Below are 19,480 nucleotides of genomic sequence, written 5' to 3'. Positions count from 1 at the left end.
ACGAAGAAGATGCAAGGAAGGAGTTTTTTTGTTGATGAATGAAGTGTGGCAGAGTGAAATGAGAGCCTACAAATGTGTCAGCTCGAGATGTATGTATGTCAAGTTCAAGTTTGAGAAGGTGAATGTGGCAGTGATTGTAGTGTATGCACCATGTGATGAGAGGAGTGAGACAGAGAAAGACAAGTTTGGAGATAAGCTGGATGCAAGAAGGAGAAATGACCAAGAGTTATAAAGTGTTTGTAATGGGTGACATGAATGGGAGAGCGAGCACTGGTCCTGTGAATGATATACAGTCGCTACTCATTAACGCTGAACCAGTATACGATAATTCGCTACAATGATAACAAAAAAGTTACGCCCCAAGTTCCGATTTATGATGAATTTCCCGCTATAAAGATAGTCATCGGATAATTTCGTACAAAGTGCCAGGCACATGCAAGGCAACCATCGCTCGTCTCAGGCAAGGTGGCGGCCATGGCGTGCAGAGCATTGTTTTGGTTCAGTTGCACAGTCCCGCCACCCCTTCAAAGCCCTGTCTTTTCCGCTCATTCATGTAAACCCCGTTATCATCACCTCTCAGCCAAGCATCGTACTACAGTAGTCATCCCTTAACATCCGCATTTTTAACATACACGGTGTTAAATATCTGCAAGTGGATATAACAAACGGTTTTAAACATCCGCAGATGGATAAAGTACCAGGGCCGGAAGCTCTAAAGCATTTTATCTCGTTGAACTCTGACACTGTTCACTGCCAATGTAACATTATCCCAGTCACAGTTCATGGCCATTTTAGTGATGGCATTATCCAGTGAATCAAATATAACACTCTTCCTTTTGGCCACTTCATTTATTAATGCCATTAATTCATCAGGGGATAAGTTAGGATGGGTTGGGAGTATTTCTTTTCTTCCACGTACCCTCGATGAGCTGGTCTAAACCGATTTCCTGCCCTCCCCCCCCTCTCGTACGCTTCGATGAGCTGGTCTAAACCGGTTTGCTGCCCTCCCCTCCCTCTCTCTTAAATAATATGAAGCAATACACACCCAAATTGCACTGAAATCATACGAGTGTGGCTGAAAGTGTTATTTTATATTATACTGTATTGTGAATTACTGTGATAAAATACAAGCGATTTAGTGATATTTTTGTGATAATCAGAGAAGTCATGATGCTAAGTGCATTAGCTAGCGAACATATTTGCGGTTGCAAACTGTGCAGGTATGCTATGAAATGACTCATGACATTATATCAGTAAGCTTTATAAATGTGGTAATAAAAGTCATTCATGAATTCTGATAAAGTTTGTAATAATTTTCCTCACATCATTACAGTTTTGCTAAAGTCTAAGATAAACACTGGAATATCGTAACAAAATCATAGGAGACTGGCTAGAAGTGTTTTATTTTCATTATAACTGTAATTACTGTGATAAGATAATGTAGCTGTAACCAGGCCCACTGAGAAGGGGGGGTCTGCTGGTGCAATACCCCAGGGCCCATGGGGTCTTGGGGGGGCCCATGAGTATATTGGGAAAAAAAAAAAAAAAAAAAAAAATCAAAACCTCTATTGTACAGTAGAAGTCCTATTTTTCGGCATCTATGGGACCAGGTTAGTGCCGAAAAATCATTTTTCATTCATTCATTGCCAGATGCCATGTATCCCAAACGGGGTGGCCAACGGCTTAGAGTTAATTGTTTTACAGGGAGGGGCACTAATCCTCCACCAACCCTACTTGACACATAGGGATGCCAACAGCATCTGGTGTTCCCAGGCGGTCACTCATCCAAGTACTAACCAGACCCAACGTTGAAAAATCAAAATTGCCGAATTATCAAAAACCCTACCCACTCAATACCTTATATGTTTCGGTGAACACTATCATCACCACTCATATCATTACAAATGTGCTTGGAGAAAGTACTGTATACTGTTTGATACTGTACAATACTGTAATGAATACAGTACTATACATGAATATGAAAAATAAAGAAATTAGTGAACATACTGTATATAAATGTAATGGTACAGTAGGCCTACAAGTTCACATGCACTTACCTAAACTTATAGTAGGTTCCTTAATTACATATGTACAATAGAAGGGGTTGATTGGAGTCTGCTACTGCTGGAAGAAGTCCCCAGCAGTAGAGGGTCCTCATGGAGAATTTCAAGACTGATGAAAAAAATCGGAAAATCTGCCGAACGATCAGAGATTTTCGTAAATGGGACTATTTCTCAAAACTGCCGAAAAGTCAGATTTGCCAGGGAATTGGATGCCGAAGAATTAGACTTTTACTGTATACAGTTTTTCAATAAGAGGGATGAACTGGACCAAAATCAGGATTTGACAGGTAAACTGACTATATATCATACATACGACCTAAAAGAGATAGGACAGCTGTTACAATGGCTGTATAAAGGCCTGAAGCTCTTATTGGCAGGCCTTTCTACAATTTCCCTCTAACTGATCAATGATCACTGTGATGTGACATCTTCCAACATGTCTTCCCATAAATCAGGAGCTCAAAAACACAAGGAAAAACAAAAACACTGTGAGAATGAACAAGGGCAGCAGACACACTCTCTCTCAAGTTGGTGTGACAAGGCCAAGGGAACAGGATGAAGCTGATACAAACATAAATGTAGATTTAGAAGAAGAGGCAAATGTGGATTTGGAACACAAATGTGCATTTGGAAAAAAGGGCAGATGAAGTAATTCAGCCTAATGTGGATCTGGAACAAAAGGTGGAGGAGAAAAATGTGGATGTCGGGCATGGAAGGGGCAAGAAAAATGAGGATTTAGAAAAAAAGAGTGGATGTCAGTATTGAAACTGGTAGTGAGGCAATGGGTGCAGCGTCTGCAGAAACTGGTGAAGAGAAAGGTGTGGGGTTGACATTGGACTTCTCACAAGAGTGTGTCATTCTCAATTAGACATAGAAAATTATGTTGTCAGAGGCCATACTGGCTATCCTAAAATATTTCCTACAAACATAAATAACAAAGTGTTTCCTGAAAGCATCCAAAAATTCTGAAATGTTAAAAGGTCCGAGACTGGCTTGTCTGGAGTCAACTTAACCCTTTAACCCCGGGCGTGTTTTGCTTTTTCTTGTGGCTCCCACGGGCATATTCGCGCTCCGACAGACTCTCTAAAAGTATTTGCCAAAAATCAGTTATTAGTCCTGGAATATTAAAATCACATATGCTTATGGCACATACCCCAGCTTTCTCCTGGGGTGTTTGTTGAGCCTTCGTCGAGTACCGTAGGACTTGTGGAGACCTCTGAAGTTGGGTAACAAAGTCTCCACTTAACACTTCCTGACAACCCGTAATATGATTACCACAGCCTGATATTATCACTAGAAACACTATTCTATGATTCTCAAATAGTTTGGAATCCATACTCAAAAAAAAAAAAAAAACACTGTGAAGGCAATGAAAATTACAAGGGCGTATGACCTTCCCACTTGCGATCGTTCGCCGCTGGTGTTCTGTCATTTATTATTCATAAAAACACTCACAGTTTATATTTCTATTACTATATAACACTTATATATATCTACAGTCTTCATCCATAAGTTTCCTTCAGTAATAGTAGTTTATTGTCACTGTAGGCATTCAATTTCTTTCAGTAAAATACGTAGCATTCACTTTCTCGTCCTGTATACTAGTATTGAGAGTGAATGTCACTTTCACCTTCACTCTCATAACTCATAGTATTCATACATGCTAGAGTGAAACTTTCACTTTCATTACTCCTAGTATATATACTCGTATTCTTATAATACTACTCATTTACATTTCTGTTTACATTCTCTATTTTATTTACATTATTTACATTTCTATTTTATTTACACTGTGTTATGCACTGTCACTTGAAGTAACTTATAAAACTATTTTCCACTGTTCACTTATATTTACATTCATTGCTTTCACTTGCTGTTTAAACATTATTTACAATTCCATTTGCACTGTTTTACTCAATAGAAAGATCGTAGTCACTCTTTATCAATTGTCAGCCCTTTACCTCTTTCCACACGAGGTTTAGTAGGGGGTAAAGGTCACAGGGCCCTTTGCATGGGGCTAAAAAGCGGCGGAAGTTAGCAGGAGCGAATCAGACGTACTTTCACTTTGAAAGACGACAGTGAACTGATAGTGGTGGCCTCCTGCCGCCTGGCTAGGGTGAGTGCAATACTACCAACTTCAGCCTTGTGAGACCTGCTAATATATAGCAATGAAATGATTGGCAGGAAACTAAGAAAATACATAATAAATTAGGTAGTTCCAGGTGAATGTAAATATCACTTAGGCTTCTCCCTTCCCTCCTTATATGTATATTTATTACGAAAATAGATTATACGGCATATTTCAAGGGGAAATAAACAGCGAAAATTAGCGAACGAGTGCACGTGAGGTGTTGTCAGGTGATTATTAGCCGATTCCAGGTGTATGGCACTCTCACTTACCTTGTTTCTTTTTTGTATATATTATTTGGTATAAGAATAGGGCATAGGGCTTATTTCAATGGATGAAATCAGTGAAAAATTCCAGGGAAGATTTACTTCGCGTAGCACGGCCGGGCAGGTGAGAGGATAGGGTAATGGAGGGGAGGTAGGGAGGGGGGTCAAGAACGGGGAGAAATGGCTAAATTGTCAACAATGGATGGGAGTACAGATGAGATTAGGAGTGTTGGACATTGGCAGTACTGATAGATGATACATGCCACCACTTGAAAGCCCGGGGGAATTCAAAATAACACAGAATCACAAAAGTGACACCCTGCGGTATGATCCCTTGCTCCCAAGCATCACGAAAGTGACGCCCCGCAATTAAGGGGTTAAACAAGCATTGTACTGTTTTCCATGTAGATTATTTTGGAATAATGTATGTTTCAACATCAGCACAGCATCCAAGTCTGCACTGTCATCAGCTGAAGGATGGTGAGCTGCTGGAAAATGGTGAAAATTGTATGATCGAATCCCAGCATATGAGAAAAGCAACAGTCACAGGAGATGCTATCTAGCTTGGCGTGAATTAGAAAGACGCCTGTCATCTGGCAGAGGTGTTGATAATCTCCTGGAGGCATCAGCTGAAACAAAATCTGTCAAATGGTAAAACATTCTGAAGAGAATCACTGATGTTATGTTATTCCTGGGAGAACGTGGGCTTGCTTTTCCGGGTCATTCCCAGAGTATTGGCGACACAAGCAATGGAAATTTTCTGGGGCTAAGAGAGTCGTTGTCTCCCTGGGATCCAGTCTTAAAAGAACATATGTTACAAGTGAAAGAGTCACAGGAAAAAGGCAAACGCCTGCAAGTACACTATCTTTCTGCTGATTCTCAAAATGAGTTAATTACTGAGTGTTCCGATCTTGTAAAACAGCGCATTTTGCAAGAAAGGCAGACTGCAAAGTAGTTTGCAGTAATAGTTGATGCCACGTCAGATTCATCTCATGTTCAGCAAACAACAATCTTGCTGTCCTACGTAATTCAGAATAGATCTCAGTTTGATATTGTGGAAAGATTCCTCAAATTTGTAGACTGTAGTGACAAAAGAGGAAATAAAATAGCTCAGATGGTTGTTGATACATAGCAAGAGCATGGCATTCCACTCTCTGATTGTCAAGCACAGGCCTACGACAATGGAGCAAACATGGCTAGAAAATATAATGGTGCAAAGGCAGAAATACTTGAACAATATCTGGCAGCTATATTTTCACCATGTGGCTGCCATACACTTATCTTATGTGGAAGAAGTGGTTGGAAGAAGTTCAGGGAGCTCTTGCCTCTCCTGACATTGAGGGGGCTCTCCCTACGTGCTAAGGGGTCTTTGTATGCAGCGTGTGTTAGGAGTGTAATGCTGTATGGCACTGAGACCTGGGCAGTGAAGGAGGAAGACATTCGCTGGCTCAGACGTACAGAAATGACAATGATTAGGTCGATGTGCAGTGCGTCCCTGCGTCCAAGGCCTGGAGGGGCTGGGTTTACAATGGAAGAGTTGAGAGGTAGGATGGGACTGGAGTGTATTGGTGTTGTGATGAGGAGAGGTAGATTGAGGTGGTTTGGACATGTGGAGAGGATGGGGGATGATAGTTGGGTGAGGAAGGTGAGAAGTGTTAATATTGGGGGTGGGGTTGTGAGGGGTAGACCGAGAAAGACATGGGACGAGGTCATTAAGTGTGACCTTAGGGTTAAGGGACTGAACAGGGAGGCTGCAATGGATCGTGCAGCATGGAGAGCCGCCATTAGGTGACCAAGGCCGACACATGCAAGCATGTTGGAGCCTTTAAAAACGAAAAACGAAAAAAACGATCTGATGTTGCAGAATGCATCCCTGAAGCCATCACATACTTTGGAACCATGCAAACTATTTACAACTTGTTTAGCTCTAGCCCAAAGTGATGGGAAATATTATTGAATCGCATTGGCTGCTCTCTTCATGGCATATCCGGCACACAATGGTCTGATCGTGTTGAAAGTGTGCAGCCTTTTGCAGCCCACCTGCCTGGCATCAAATAAGCACTGGGAGACCTCTTGGAGCTGAACCGACTTGTCAAATCAAGAAGAGAAATTAATGGAGCTTAGTCTTATGTGACATCCTTCATTTGTGTGATAATGTCTGTTGTAAGGTAAAAAGTCCTAGTTCCAGCTGACTTGTGTAATAAAGTTATTCAAGCTAGAGATGTGACACTGGATGTTAAAGTGTCAAACATAGAAGGCCTGCTTGTAGAACTGACAGATCTCTGAAATAACTGGAAAGCTATGTGGAATGAAGCAAAGCTAGTTGTTTCAAACCTGGATATCAAGGTGAATCTGTATTGTGGACATGGCAAAAGCAGCTGGAGCTAAACGCAAAAGAAGATTTCATGATGATGGTGATGCCACAGCAGATACAGATTTATCAGAACAAAATGAAGATGAGTCACCTGAAGAAGCATATTTCAGAAAGTCTGTGTTTTATGTATTATTGGTTAATGTAACTGATGGACAGTTAGATTCAAAGCTGCCAAGAATATTTCTGAAAGCTTCAGTTTCCTCTGCAAGTAACTAACAATATCAGCAGAGGTGCTGGAACTGAAATCAAAATCACTGGCAAAGAAGTATCCTGCCGATATCAGTTATGATATCGTGATGGAAATGAGGCACCTACCGACAGTTCATCACTCAAATTTTGGGCAGAATCAACTAAGTCCATTGCAGCTTTTGAACTGCTTGACAGAGTACAGACTAGAAAGGCTCTTCTCAAATGTATCTGTCAGCCTGCGCATTCTGACAACAATACCTGCCACTGTCGCCTCTACAGAGCGCTCATTCAGCGAGCTCAAGCTGATAAAAATTTTTCTACGAACAATGATCCAAGCAAGACTTGTGGACTTGGCTAGACTCAGTAATGAGTCGCAACTTACAAGATCTCTTGATCTTGATGTTGTGCTTCATAATTCTGCCAAAAGGAAAGCAAGGAAAGAACCATGGTTTGTATGATGAATGAGCCATATATGTATTCTGTATGTAATCTTTATGTACTGTATTATTAGTTTACTTACATTATTATCATTTTAGTGCTTGGTTATTGCTTTTCTTGTATTATTATCAATTTAGTGCTTAGTTATTGCTTTCCTTGTATTTTCTGTAATAATTACATATATGTATATCATGAGTATGTCTTATCACTCTAGTGGATGAAACTACTTCTGGTCAACAGTTCATTTGAATGTATTTCCAAGTTGCTGAAGCAATAAAAAAAATTATGTTACATATACAAATAGCATACGCCCCCCAACTCTACCTTTACCTACTGCAGGGGTGGGGGCCCCAAACTAGTCCTGCCCTGGCACATTTCAATTCTCTCAGCACCCCTGACTGTAACCCTATTTTGTATGGAAAAAATCTTATGGTTTTGTGGAAATTCCCGCCTCCCTGGTTTATTTCCTGCGTCTGACAGTCAAAACACACCTTGTATGCTCTCAAATCGTTCTCCGTGCTTGGAATGCCTCTGGACATGCAGTTTGCTGCAAACAATAGTAGAAAGATTGTAGTGACGTTTGCCTGGGTCCCCCCTCCGGTGTGTCCAACACTTAGTTCTAATTGGTTAGAAGCCATCTATGTCACAGCCAGGGTGAAGCCAGCTGCCGCCAGAGTTTTGTGGATGTTGCATGATCAGCATTGCTCGTCCCTTTAAGAAACTGCGCAAAAAGCTCAATCGATGAGCTTAGTACTTTAGGGGTTCAGGGGGGCAGCAGATATCCACGGATTTTTAACATACGCGGGTGTCTCTGTTACCTAACCCCCGTGGATGTTAAGGAAGCACTGTCTGCATCTTGTAGCACCAGGCCAACGTTACGCAAGTGTGATTATTGTGTTGTTGCAACGATTTACTGTATGTGAGTAACACTGCCTGTATTGATGTGATAGTGTTTGTTTTGTCGAATTACTATACTGTGGATTTGTGTAAAGTGACCTGCAAAATTATGTTTGGCATGGCCGGTAAGGAAGCCTTGGGGGGGACGACTTGGAGACGACTTGGACCGACACAGGAAGTGATTAAGGTGGGTTGTCATTTTTGTTTCAGTCTTGGGTAGGTGACTTTGGGAAATTAAGCTGACGTAAGCCCCCTTTTATAATGTATTTCAATCTCCCGATTTATGATAAACTCGTTATACGTTCATGTACGACCTGACATAACCCCATCATATAACGAGTAGTGACTGTAATGGGTGATAATGGAGTACCAGGAGAGAATGATTATGGGAAGCTATTGAAGGACATGTGTCACAAAAGGAGGTTGTGCATTTGTAATTCTTATTTCAAACACAAAGATACATATAAAGCTACATGGTATAGAGGGAATGGTGATCGTGCTGAAAGGAGCATGATTGATCACATGCTCGTAGAGGAATCGACGGTGGGTAGTGCTGTTGATATGAGGGCAGTGAGAGGACGATGTGAAGGTTTGTCAGATCGTATGATTGCGGTATGCAACATCAAGCTGACAGGAATGAGGTGGACCAAGAGAGAGAGAATGATATGGGAGAGTGACTGAAAGTCTGAGGATCCAAGAAACAGCAGATGAATACAGGACCAAACTAGGGGAGGAGTTGGAATCAGTCAACTAGAATTAAATGGATCTGGACAGCGTGTGGAATATATATAGGGATTGCATAGTTAAAAGCGGTGTGTGGTGCGGCAAGTGTAACAAAAAAAAAGAAAGGTATAGCAAGGTGGGATGAAGACAATAAGAGAGCAGTGGAGGAAAAGAAGAGGTGGCTAGAGTGGTTACAGAAAAAGGGCTCAGGTGAAATATGAACTGAATATACTGAGAGCATGACACACATCAGAAGACTAGTGAAGAGGATAAAGGAGGAGGTAAATGATGATCTAGGAAGAAAAATAAATGCAAACTACTCTGAAAATAGTAAGTTATTCTGGAAAGAGGTGTCGAAATGTAAAACTGACAATGGAAAGAAATGTTAAAGTGTGACGGAGGTAAGTGGTAGATTATTAACCCACTGGGATGAAGTGTGGACTACATGGAAAGAATATTTTGAAAGTCTGATAAACAGGAATGGAGAGAGCAAAGTGACTGTTACCATAATTGGTTTTGTGGGTGGACAGAGAAGGAATGCAGTGCCAGGAAATGAGACACTCACACAGGTGAAGAACGCTATGAGCAGCTGAAAAAAGGGAAGGAAGCTGAGGTTGATGAGGTATATGCAGAGATGATTAAGTGTAGTGGGGAGAATGGAATGAAGTGTTTGTTGGAGATACGTAAGAAGGCATGGATGAGTGAAACTGTGCCAGTAGAGTGGAAAAAGACAGTGATTGTACCCCTGTAGAAATATAAAGGTGAGCAAAGTGAGTGCAAGAATTATCATGCCATAAGTCTTGTGAGTGTTGAACCCAGCCACTGGGGACACAAGCCAGTGCAACTCGGTGCCAGTCCCAAGCCCAGATAAATGGGGAGGGTTGCGTCATGGAGGGGCATCTGGCGTAAAAACCCTAGCCAACTTGATATGCGGAGCACAAAAGGAAACTTCACACTGGATCGGTCGTGGCCCCGGTCACCAATGACCGCCACCGGTGCTGTTGTCCAACAGGGGGCCAGTAGAAAGTATGCAACTGTTGGACAAAGGAAGGAGAGGAGGAGAAGAGGAGGAAGACAGTTCCAGAGGAGGCGGGAGAGAAGGGAGAGTAGAAGAGTAGAGATGGGAGTGGGATCTTTGAATGTGGGCACGGTGATGAGTAAAGGGAGAGAGCTGGCTGATATGATAGAGAGGAGAAAGTTGGACATACTGAGTATGCAGGGAACAATATGGCAGGGAAGTAAAGAGAGGATGATTGGAGGGGGGTTCAAGTTGTTTTACCATGGCATGGATGGGAGGAGAAATGGTGTAGGGGTAGTAGTGAACGAAAAGTATACAGATAGTGTATTGTAGGTGAAGAGAGTGTCGGATAGAGTAATGAGTTTGAGGATGGAAACTGAGGGGATCCTGATTAATGTCAACAGTGCATATGCCCTGCAAGTGGGGTGTGACTTGGAGGAAAAGGAAGAGTTTTAGAGTGAAGTAGAGGAAGTGATTCAGAGCATACCCAGGGAGGAAATTGTGGTTATGGGAGAATTTTGAATGGGCATGTTGGAGAAGGAAATAGTGGTGACGAGGAGGTGACAGGTAGGTGCAGCGTCAGGGAGAGGAACGCTGAGGGTCAGATGGTTGTTGATTTTTCAAAACGGATGGAGATGGCTGTAGTAAACACTTATTTCAAGAAGGAGGAAGAGCACAGGCTTATGTATAAGAGTGGGGGAAGGAGGACGCAGATAGATTATATCCTATGTAGGACGATGCACTTTGAAAGAATTCAGTGATTGTAAGGTAGTGCCAGGGGAAAGTGTAGTAAGACAGCATAGGGTGTTGGTTGGAAAGATGAGTTTGAACGTGAAGACATGGAGGAAATTGAGAGCTGAACCAAGGATTAGGTGGTGGAAGCTGAAGGAGCAAAACTTCAGTAGTAAATTTAGGGATGAGGTAAGCCAGGCTTTCAGAGGCAGGGAAGACGAGGACGGATGGGCAGTTATCTCAGAAGTGGTGAGGGAGAAAGCCAAGAAGGTACTTGGAGTGACATCGGAGCAGAGGAGGGAAGACAAGGGGACTTGATGGTGGAATGAGGAAGTACAGGATAGCATAAATAGGAAGAAGCAGGCAAAGAAGAATATGGATAGACACACGGACAAAGAAAGCATTCAGGAGTATATGGAGACGAGGAACACAGCCAAGAAGGAGGTTGCTAAGGCAAAAGAAAAGGCATACCAGAAGCTGTACGAGACGTTGAGTAGAAGAGAAGGGGGAAAAAGACCAGTACCGATTAGCCAGGCAGAAAGACAGAGCTGGGCGGGATGTGCAGCATGTTAGAATGATAAAAGATGCAGATGGCAATGTACTGACAAGTGAGGAGAGTGTACTAAGAAGGTGGAAGAAGTATTTCAAAGAGCTGAATATAGAAAATATGAGAGAGGGAAGGTTGGAAGAGTTGGAGGTAGTGAGTCAGGAAGTGCAAGAGATCAGCAGAGAGGAAGTGAGGAATGCCATGAAGAGGATGAAGGATGGCAAGGCAGTGGGCCCAGATGATATACCAGTGGAAGCATGGAGGAGCTTAGGAGAGATGGCTGTGACGTGGTTTACCAGATAGTTTAACAAAATCCTGGAGAGGGAGAGGATGCCGGAGAAGTGAAGAAAATGTATTCTAGTTCCGATTTTCAAGAACAAGGGTGATGTGCAGTGCTGCAGCAACTACAGAGGTATAAAGCTGATCAGCCATGCAATGAAGATATGGGAAAGAGTGGTGGATGCTAGGCTGAGATGAGAGGTGAGGATCTGCCAGGAGCAATTTGGTTTCATGCCAGGGAGAAGTACTATAGACGCCATATTTGCTTTGAGAATGGTGATGGAGAAGTACAGAGAGGGCCAGAAGGAGTTGCATTGTGTGTTTATAGATTTGGAGAAGGCTTATGGTAGGGTATCGAGAGAGGAGCTGTGGTACTGCATGAGAAAGTCAGGAGTGGCAGAGAAGTCCGTGAGGGTGGTAAAGGACATGTATGACGATAGTGTAACAGCAGTGAGATGTGCTGTAGGAATGACCGAGGGTTTCAAGATGGAGGTGGGATTGCATCAAGGATCGACTTTGAGCCCCTTCTTGTTTGCAATGGTGATGGACAGATTGACAGATGAGATTAGACAGGAGCCTCCGTGGACAATGATGTTTGCGGACGTCATTGTGATATGTAGTGAGAGCCAGGAGGAAGCTGAGGCAGAGCCTGAGAGATGAAGATATCCACTGGAGAGAAGGGGAATGAAAGTAGGCAGAAGCAAGACTCAGTACATGTGTGTAAATCAGAGAGATGACAGGGGAACTGTGAGGCTGCATGGTATAAAGGTGGCAAAGGTAGATGAATACAAATACTTGGGGTCAACTGTACAAAGTAACGGAGAATGTAGTAGAGAGGTAAAAAAGAGAGTGCAGGCGGGATGGAGTGGGTGGAGAAAGGTGACAGGAGTGATCCGTGACAGAAGGGTCTCTGCAGAAATGAAAGGGAAAGTTTATAAGACTGTAGTGAGGCCAGCCATGTTGTAAGGAATGGAGACAGTACCACTGACAAAAAGACAGGAGGCAGAGTTGGAAGTAGCAGAATTGAAGATGTTGCATTTTTCACTAAGAGTGTCGAGGCTGGACAAAATTAGAAATGAACATATTAGAGGGACAGCACACGTAAGTCAGTTTGGGGACAAAGCTAGAGAGGCGAGACTGAGATGGTCTGGACATGTGCGGAAGAGGGATGAGGAGTATGTCAGGAGGAGGATGCTGGAAATGGAGTTACCAGGCAGGAGAAAGAGAGGAAGGCCAAAGAGAAGGTTTATGGATGTAGTGAAGGAGGACAAGTGGGTGGTAGGTGTAAGAAGAAGATGCTGAAGACAGAGTAAGATGGAGACGGGTGATCCATTGTGGCGATCCCTAAGGGGAGAGCCGAAAGGAGGAGAAGAAGAAGTCTTGTGAGTGTTACAGAGAAGGTATATGGAAGAACTATTACTGAGAAAGAGAGATATCAGATGTCCTAGTGAGTGACAAACAAGGTGGCTTGAGGAGTGGTAGGGGATGTGTGGATCAAATATTTGTGGAGACAGATAGTGGAGAAAGCATGTGAGAAGAAAAATAAGGTGTTTATGGTATTCATGAATCTGGAAAATGCATACAACAAAGTAGACAGAGAAAGACTGTGGAAGGTTTTGCGCAAGTACAGTGTAGACAGTAAGCTGCTACATGCCGTCAAGAGTTTTTATGATGATAGTGGGGCACGTGTAAGGGTAAATGGGCATCTAAATGAATGGTTCACAATCAATGTGGGTGTGAGACAAGGTTGTGAGATGTCCCCATGGTTGCTCAATATATTTATGAATGGGATGATGACAGAAGTAAAAACACGAGTAATGGAGAGAGGGATGGTACTGGTAATGAAGGTGATTGATGGAATATCTCAAATTTTTTGTATGCTGATGATGCAGTACTACTTCCAAACACTGGACAAGAACTTGGTAGACTAGTGCAGAGTTTTGCTAATGTCTGCGAGCATCATGCCTTGACAGTAAATGTAGAAAAGAGTAAAGTGATGGTTACTGACAGAAGGTGACTCCCGGTGTGATGTTACAGTGAATGGAGAGATATTGGAATTGGTGAGAGAGTTCAAATACCTGGGTATATTGATAGAAAAGAGAAGAAAATGTGCAAAAAAGTGGAAAGTATAGTGACAGAAGGAAGGAAAGTAGCTGATGCTATGAAGGCCTTGATAAGAAAAAGAGGCTCGAGTGTTGCGAGGCTTAAATGAAGGAATGTTAGTGCCAACTTTAACATACAGTTGTGAGGCTATGGTGTGGCATGAAAATGAATTCAAGAGTATGAGCAGTGGAGATAGGAGTGTTGAGGAATGTATGTAGAGTACAGAGAGTGGAGAGGATACTGAATAATGTGATTCGTGAAAGATGTGGAGTGAGGAAGTCTGTGGACACCAAAATTGAAGAGAGTGTACTGAGAAGGTCTGGTCATGTGGTAAGAATGAGTGACAATAAAGTGGTGAAAAAGGTATATCTGAGCGAATCTGGAGGAGGGAGGAGGCAAGGTCAGCCAAGATGAAGATCGGGGGATATGGTGGCTGAGTGTGTGAGGAATAGCGGTATGGAAGTTGGTGAGGCTATCTATCTATCTATCTATATACCTAGCCTGCTTCCCCCAAGGAAAGGGAGGTAGCCGAGACAGGACGAAACACTCCCCATTTACTCATCCATTCAAACACATTCATTCGCATCTTAGCCCCAAAGGGGAGAACAGACAGATCCTCACCGCACCACACTGCACAAGGGTCAACTGCGCAATGCAATCAGTGACATCTGCAGCAGGGCCCGACAGCAGAACTGGTTTACCCCTGCCACATCATAACAGACCCATCCCCTTACCCGCACCTGACCTGACTAGCTGATCAGACCAAATGCGGGAAAATATCCCCTCAGGGCTGCGTCATCACTTATTCATTCACAATTTCTCTTCATTTATTTCTGTCACGCACAGCCACTCTTCCTTGCTCAACAGACATCCCTCTCGCATCCAACGCTCTCTTCACACTGTCCATCCATCCTATTCGTGGTCTTCCTCTCAGCCTTACACCTCTCACATCAGATCTAGTTATCTTTTTCACCAATTGCTAAGGGACTGAAAAGAGACAGAGCCGGCTGGATGGATTTTGTGTGAAGAAGCGCATAATCTGGGATTTGGCACCCCTTTTTAACGTGACACCAATCAGACTGGCTCTATCAAATACATATATGTGAAGCTACAGAAGGTGGTGAATTATTTTTTGGCCTATCTGATGGCACCAGGATTTTGAGGGCTTGAATGATGAGTGAATGGATGCGTGGTCCATTGAACTGGGCAAACTTTGGCTGTCTGGATGTTGCTCCACCTCATCCTGCCGTAGGATGGGAAGGGAGGTCAGGATGATGATGGTGATGAAGTGTCTACCCACAAGATGGAGATTTGGAAATTTACAACTTTTTGTATTAACAAAAATCCAATTCTCAGCTTCATATATAGACAATCAACCTTCCACTTGTGCGTAATGTGGTACCCTGACTTCCAGTCCATGTGGGAACTGCATGTCTTGGCTCCTATTATCCCATACGGTAACACTTGAGTTATTTTCTGACCTGCAAAAACAAACTCCTGCTACTTTTTCTTGTCCCAAGAGTGTAAATATAAATTCATGTAGTTTTCACCTACTTCATACAGTACAGATTTTATCCATACTATGGAAAATCATCAAACTTGCCTTCTAGGATATCCTATCTACCTATCTGTCTTTTGCCTGACACCTTAGTCCTGTAATGGGTGGCCACAAATTGCCTGCATGTTGCCCTGTTCCCCACCATTTCACTGCCCTCCCCCCAGCTCACCCTCCCCCCCCTTTTCTCATATACCTCTCCACTCCATCCCTCCATCTCATCCTCAGCTTCCTCCTCCCTCCCCCACTCCACCTCACTCACATACGTTCTCCTCATTAGTCTCTCCCTCTCAATCCTCTCCATATGGCTAAACCACCTCAATGTATTTCTCCAAATGCTTTCAATCACATACACATCCACACCACAACACTCCTTCACTTCCTTATTCGTCAGTCTGTTTCTCCATGTTACTCCACATGCTCCTCTCAACTTATTTCCACTGCTTTCACTCTTGACTTGTGTCCTTCCAACAAGGTGATGATAGTACCATGCTTCCAGACGTTGGGTATTATGTTGTGCGAGTAGCTGTAGTTTGATATGTTGGAGAGTGCTTGTATGCCTTGTAGTCCAAGGTGTTTAAGGTTTATGTTCCTAATGTTGTCTGGTCCACAGGCAAATGAGTGCTTAAGGTTGCTAATGATATGCTTCGTCTGGTTGTATGTGAAAGGTTTGAAGTCTGGGTCTGTGGGGAACTGTCTCTTACGTCGGATGATGCATCGGTCATCATGATGGGGGTTTAGATGGCTGACATGTGAAAAGTGACTAATGAGAGTGTTTGCTTGTTGATTGTTTGAAAGTATGGTGTCTGTTGTTGTGATGGAAGCATGTGATTGTGCTGTGTTGCTGTTGGAGAGCATGACGCTGTTTAGTGTTTTGTAGAATTTCCTGGGGTTTGTTTGTGATCAAGTGTTTGGATATAATTATTCTAATTTAGTGTTTGCTTTCTGATATTTATTGCTTATTTGGGTGTTGAGTTCTTGTATCTGTTGTTCAGTTTCTAGTGTATGGGGTGTTGGGGAGAGTTGTAGTGTGTCCTGTTGACTGATGAGGCCTTGAATTTCTGGAGTGAAGTTGAGGTTGTGTTTCTGTTGCCTCTAGGGATGTGTCTTTTGTCTGCATTTTGAATAATTGTATTGAAAGTGTGCACAGCAGTGCTGATGTTTGTGATGGATGTACTGTTTAATGTTTCAAAGTGTAGTTCTGTTTCAGTTGTGAAGACCTCCCAGCTGGCTCTCTTATAAACAGTGTATGTGTGTCTGTGGCCAGCTGGGGTGATTCTCGTTTTGGTAATGATGAAGATTGGGAGGTGGTCAGAGCCAAGGGTTTTGACCGCTTTCCAGGATGTTGTGGAGGTGAGGTTTGGGGAGCAGAAGGTGATGTCTGGGAATGATAGGAGGAAGAGTGCTTGGTGTAGGATATGGATATGTAGATGGAGATTACTGAGTATGAAAAGATTATCTGTTTGGGATTGTAGTACCAGACCTCTGTCTGTGTCAGGGTTGTTGACATGCCAGGCTGATGCCTTGGCGTTGAAATCACCACCCAGGATAATGTTGGGTATGTTAGTGATGTGGTGTATTTGTGGAGAGTAATTGTGCGGTACTATGGGGGACAACTGGGGGGGAATGTATGTATTGGCGAGTTACTTCAGCAAAAAAGAGCCAATATAAAGAACTTCTTTTTTCACATGTGCATAATCTATCATAAAACATGGGAACATAATGTCAGCAACTGCAGAAACACAGCAAATAATCGTTACCACCACTGAAGTTCACATCGGCTTTTAAAACCTCCCATCTACATCTACTTAATATCAGAAACCATGAGGCAGTGGAGTCTACGTCTTCCCTAAAAGTGAGTGTGAAAGTTTCACTAGTGCCCATGCAAGTACTGTTCTCAAAAGTACAGTACCATTAATCACTGACGCTCAGAAAGACATTTATTAACAATTTTTCTTGCCACTTCCATTCATCCTCTCTCTCTTTCAGGTGTTTGTATTGTTATCTAACTGTACATGTTTCACGTTTGTTGCTTTAGTTTTATATTACCTTCATACACGTAATAATACACAAGATTCAAATAAATAAACAAAAAATGGTCAAACATTTAATCTCCAGAGTTTTCCATCAAGATCAAGCCAAGTACTGTACTGTACATGGGGAGTGTGCTGGGTAACTGGAAAATGGGTCACTACTGAATCAACTGTGTATCAAAAAAAAGGCACAGCTCAAAAACAAGTAAACTGGAGGAAGACTTCAGACACCTTAGAGCTAAAGTTAAAAGTCTTATAAGCTCCTACTAGAACATGAACTGCTGGAGTGAGGCATCATCACGTCTCTACAAAAAAGCCAAGCATTCCCCCCCCCCCACCATCAGGTATGCATTCCTAATATACTGTGCATGGAAAAGTTTGGAAGGAATGAGAGAGTGTTTTTGATCGGTGATATGAATGGTAAAGTAGGGAATGTGAAGGTGGATGGAACAGTTGGTGAGTGGGGTGTGCCTGCTGAGACAGATGAGAATGGTCATGCGTTAGTGTACATTTGTGCTGAGAGGGGGTTGGTGATAGCCAATACCCTCTTCAGGCATAAAATGATCCACAGGTATACATGGCGAGTGATGAGAAGGGTGGGTGGTGAACTGAATGAAAGGAAGGCAATGATTGATTACGTGTGTCTGGATGAAAGGCTGCGAAGATGTGTAATGGATGCAAGAGCTTATAGAGGTTGGGGGAGTGGACTTTCTGACCACTACTTGGTGGTGGCCAGAATTAGGATCCAAGTAACATGGAGAAATAGAAGAAGGGAAAGACGAGAGGAAGGAGTAGTTGCAAGGAGAGTGGAAAGGTTACAAGAGGATGAGAAAGAGGCAGAGTATAAGAGAGAAGTGGAGGAAAGATTGGGCAAATATGAATTGGAGCAGACGGGGGACGTGGAAGGTGTGTGCAGGATATTTACAGAAGAAATATGTGCAGCATGTGATGTGGTGTGTGGGAGGAAGAGAAGACAGAGGGGGGTGCAAGGAACAGCGTGGTGGACTGAAGAGATGAGAGGCTGTGGCACAAAAGAAGACAGCATACAATGAATGGATGAGAAATAGCGGCGTGGAAGAAGTTGAGAGGCGGAAGAGAGAGTTATAAGCAGAAAGAAAGAGAGAGGTGAAAAGATTACTAAGAGACAGTAAGAAGAGAGTGGATGAGGAATTTGGAAGGAATTTGAGTGTAAAGTGGAGGGACTGTAAGAAAATGTTCTGGAAAGAGGTGAAGAGAGTAAGACAGGGTGGAAGTGAGGTCAGCAGGGGAGTGAAAGATAAAAATGGTAGATTACTAGTGGAGAAGGGAGAAAAAGTGAGCAGATGGAGAGAACACTTTAAGGATTTGTTGAACATAGAGGATGGAAGTAATGCGAGTATAAGTGGCTGGGGAATGGCTGGGAGGAGGAGGGAGGTGAGAAGACAGGAAGAAATCAGTAGGATAGAAGTTGTGGAAGCAATGAAGAAAGTTAAATTGAGAAAAGCCCCAGGAATTGATGGAGTGTGTGGTGAAAATGCTGAAGCATGGGGGAGAGATAGTAGCAGAGTGGATGTGGAAGATGTGCAGCTTGGCCTGGGAGCAAGGTAGAGTCCTGGAGGATTGGAAGTCAGGTATAATTATTCCCTTGTACAAAGGAAAAGGGGAAAAAGAAATGTGTGGTAATCATAGGGGCATTTGTCTTCTTAGTATAATAGGAAAAGTGTATGGTAGGATACTTATTGACAGAGTTAGAGAAAGAACAGAGGAATTAGTTGGAGAAGAACAGGGAGGCTTTAGGAAGGGAAGAGGTTGTGTAGATCAGATATTCATTCTTAGATCTTTAGTGGAAAAGTTTCTAGAGAAGGGAAAGAAGTTGTATGTGGCTTTCATGGATTTGGAGAAAGCATATGACAGTGGATAGACAAGGATTGTGGAAAGTATTAAGAATATATGGAGTAGATGGGAAGTTGTTGAATGCTGTGAAGAGTATGTATGATGGTGCTAGGGCTGCAGTGCGTGTGGATGGTGAACTGAGTGAATTATTCTCTTTGAAGGTTGGGTTGAAACAGGGATGTGTCATGTCTCCAAGGTTGTTCAATCTGTACATGGATGGGGTAATAAAAGAGGTACAAGGTAGGGTAGTGGATGTTGGAGTG

General features: G+C 42.8%; 1 protein-coding gene across 1 annotated transcript in view; it reads right to left on the bottom strand.

Moving 5' to 3' along the window:
• Window positions 1-19,480, bottom strand: part of LOC145400296 (multidrug resistance-associated protein 1-like) — a 164,936-nt gene that overhangs the window by 105,432 nt on the left and 40,024 nt on the right. The window lies entirely within an intron of this gene.

Source organism: Coenobita brevimanus, chromosome 51 (assembly GCF_032717465.1).
Source record: "Coenobita brevimanus isolate Jiangsu-jjx chromosome 51, ASM3271746v2, whole genome shotgun sequence".
NCBI lineage: Eukaryota > Metazoa > Arthropoda > Malacostraca > Decapoda > Coenobitidae > Coenobita > Coenobita brevimanus.
Note: the sequence above shows the minus strand (reverse complement) of the source record. Positions and strands in the feature narration are given on the sequence as shown.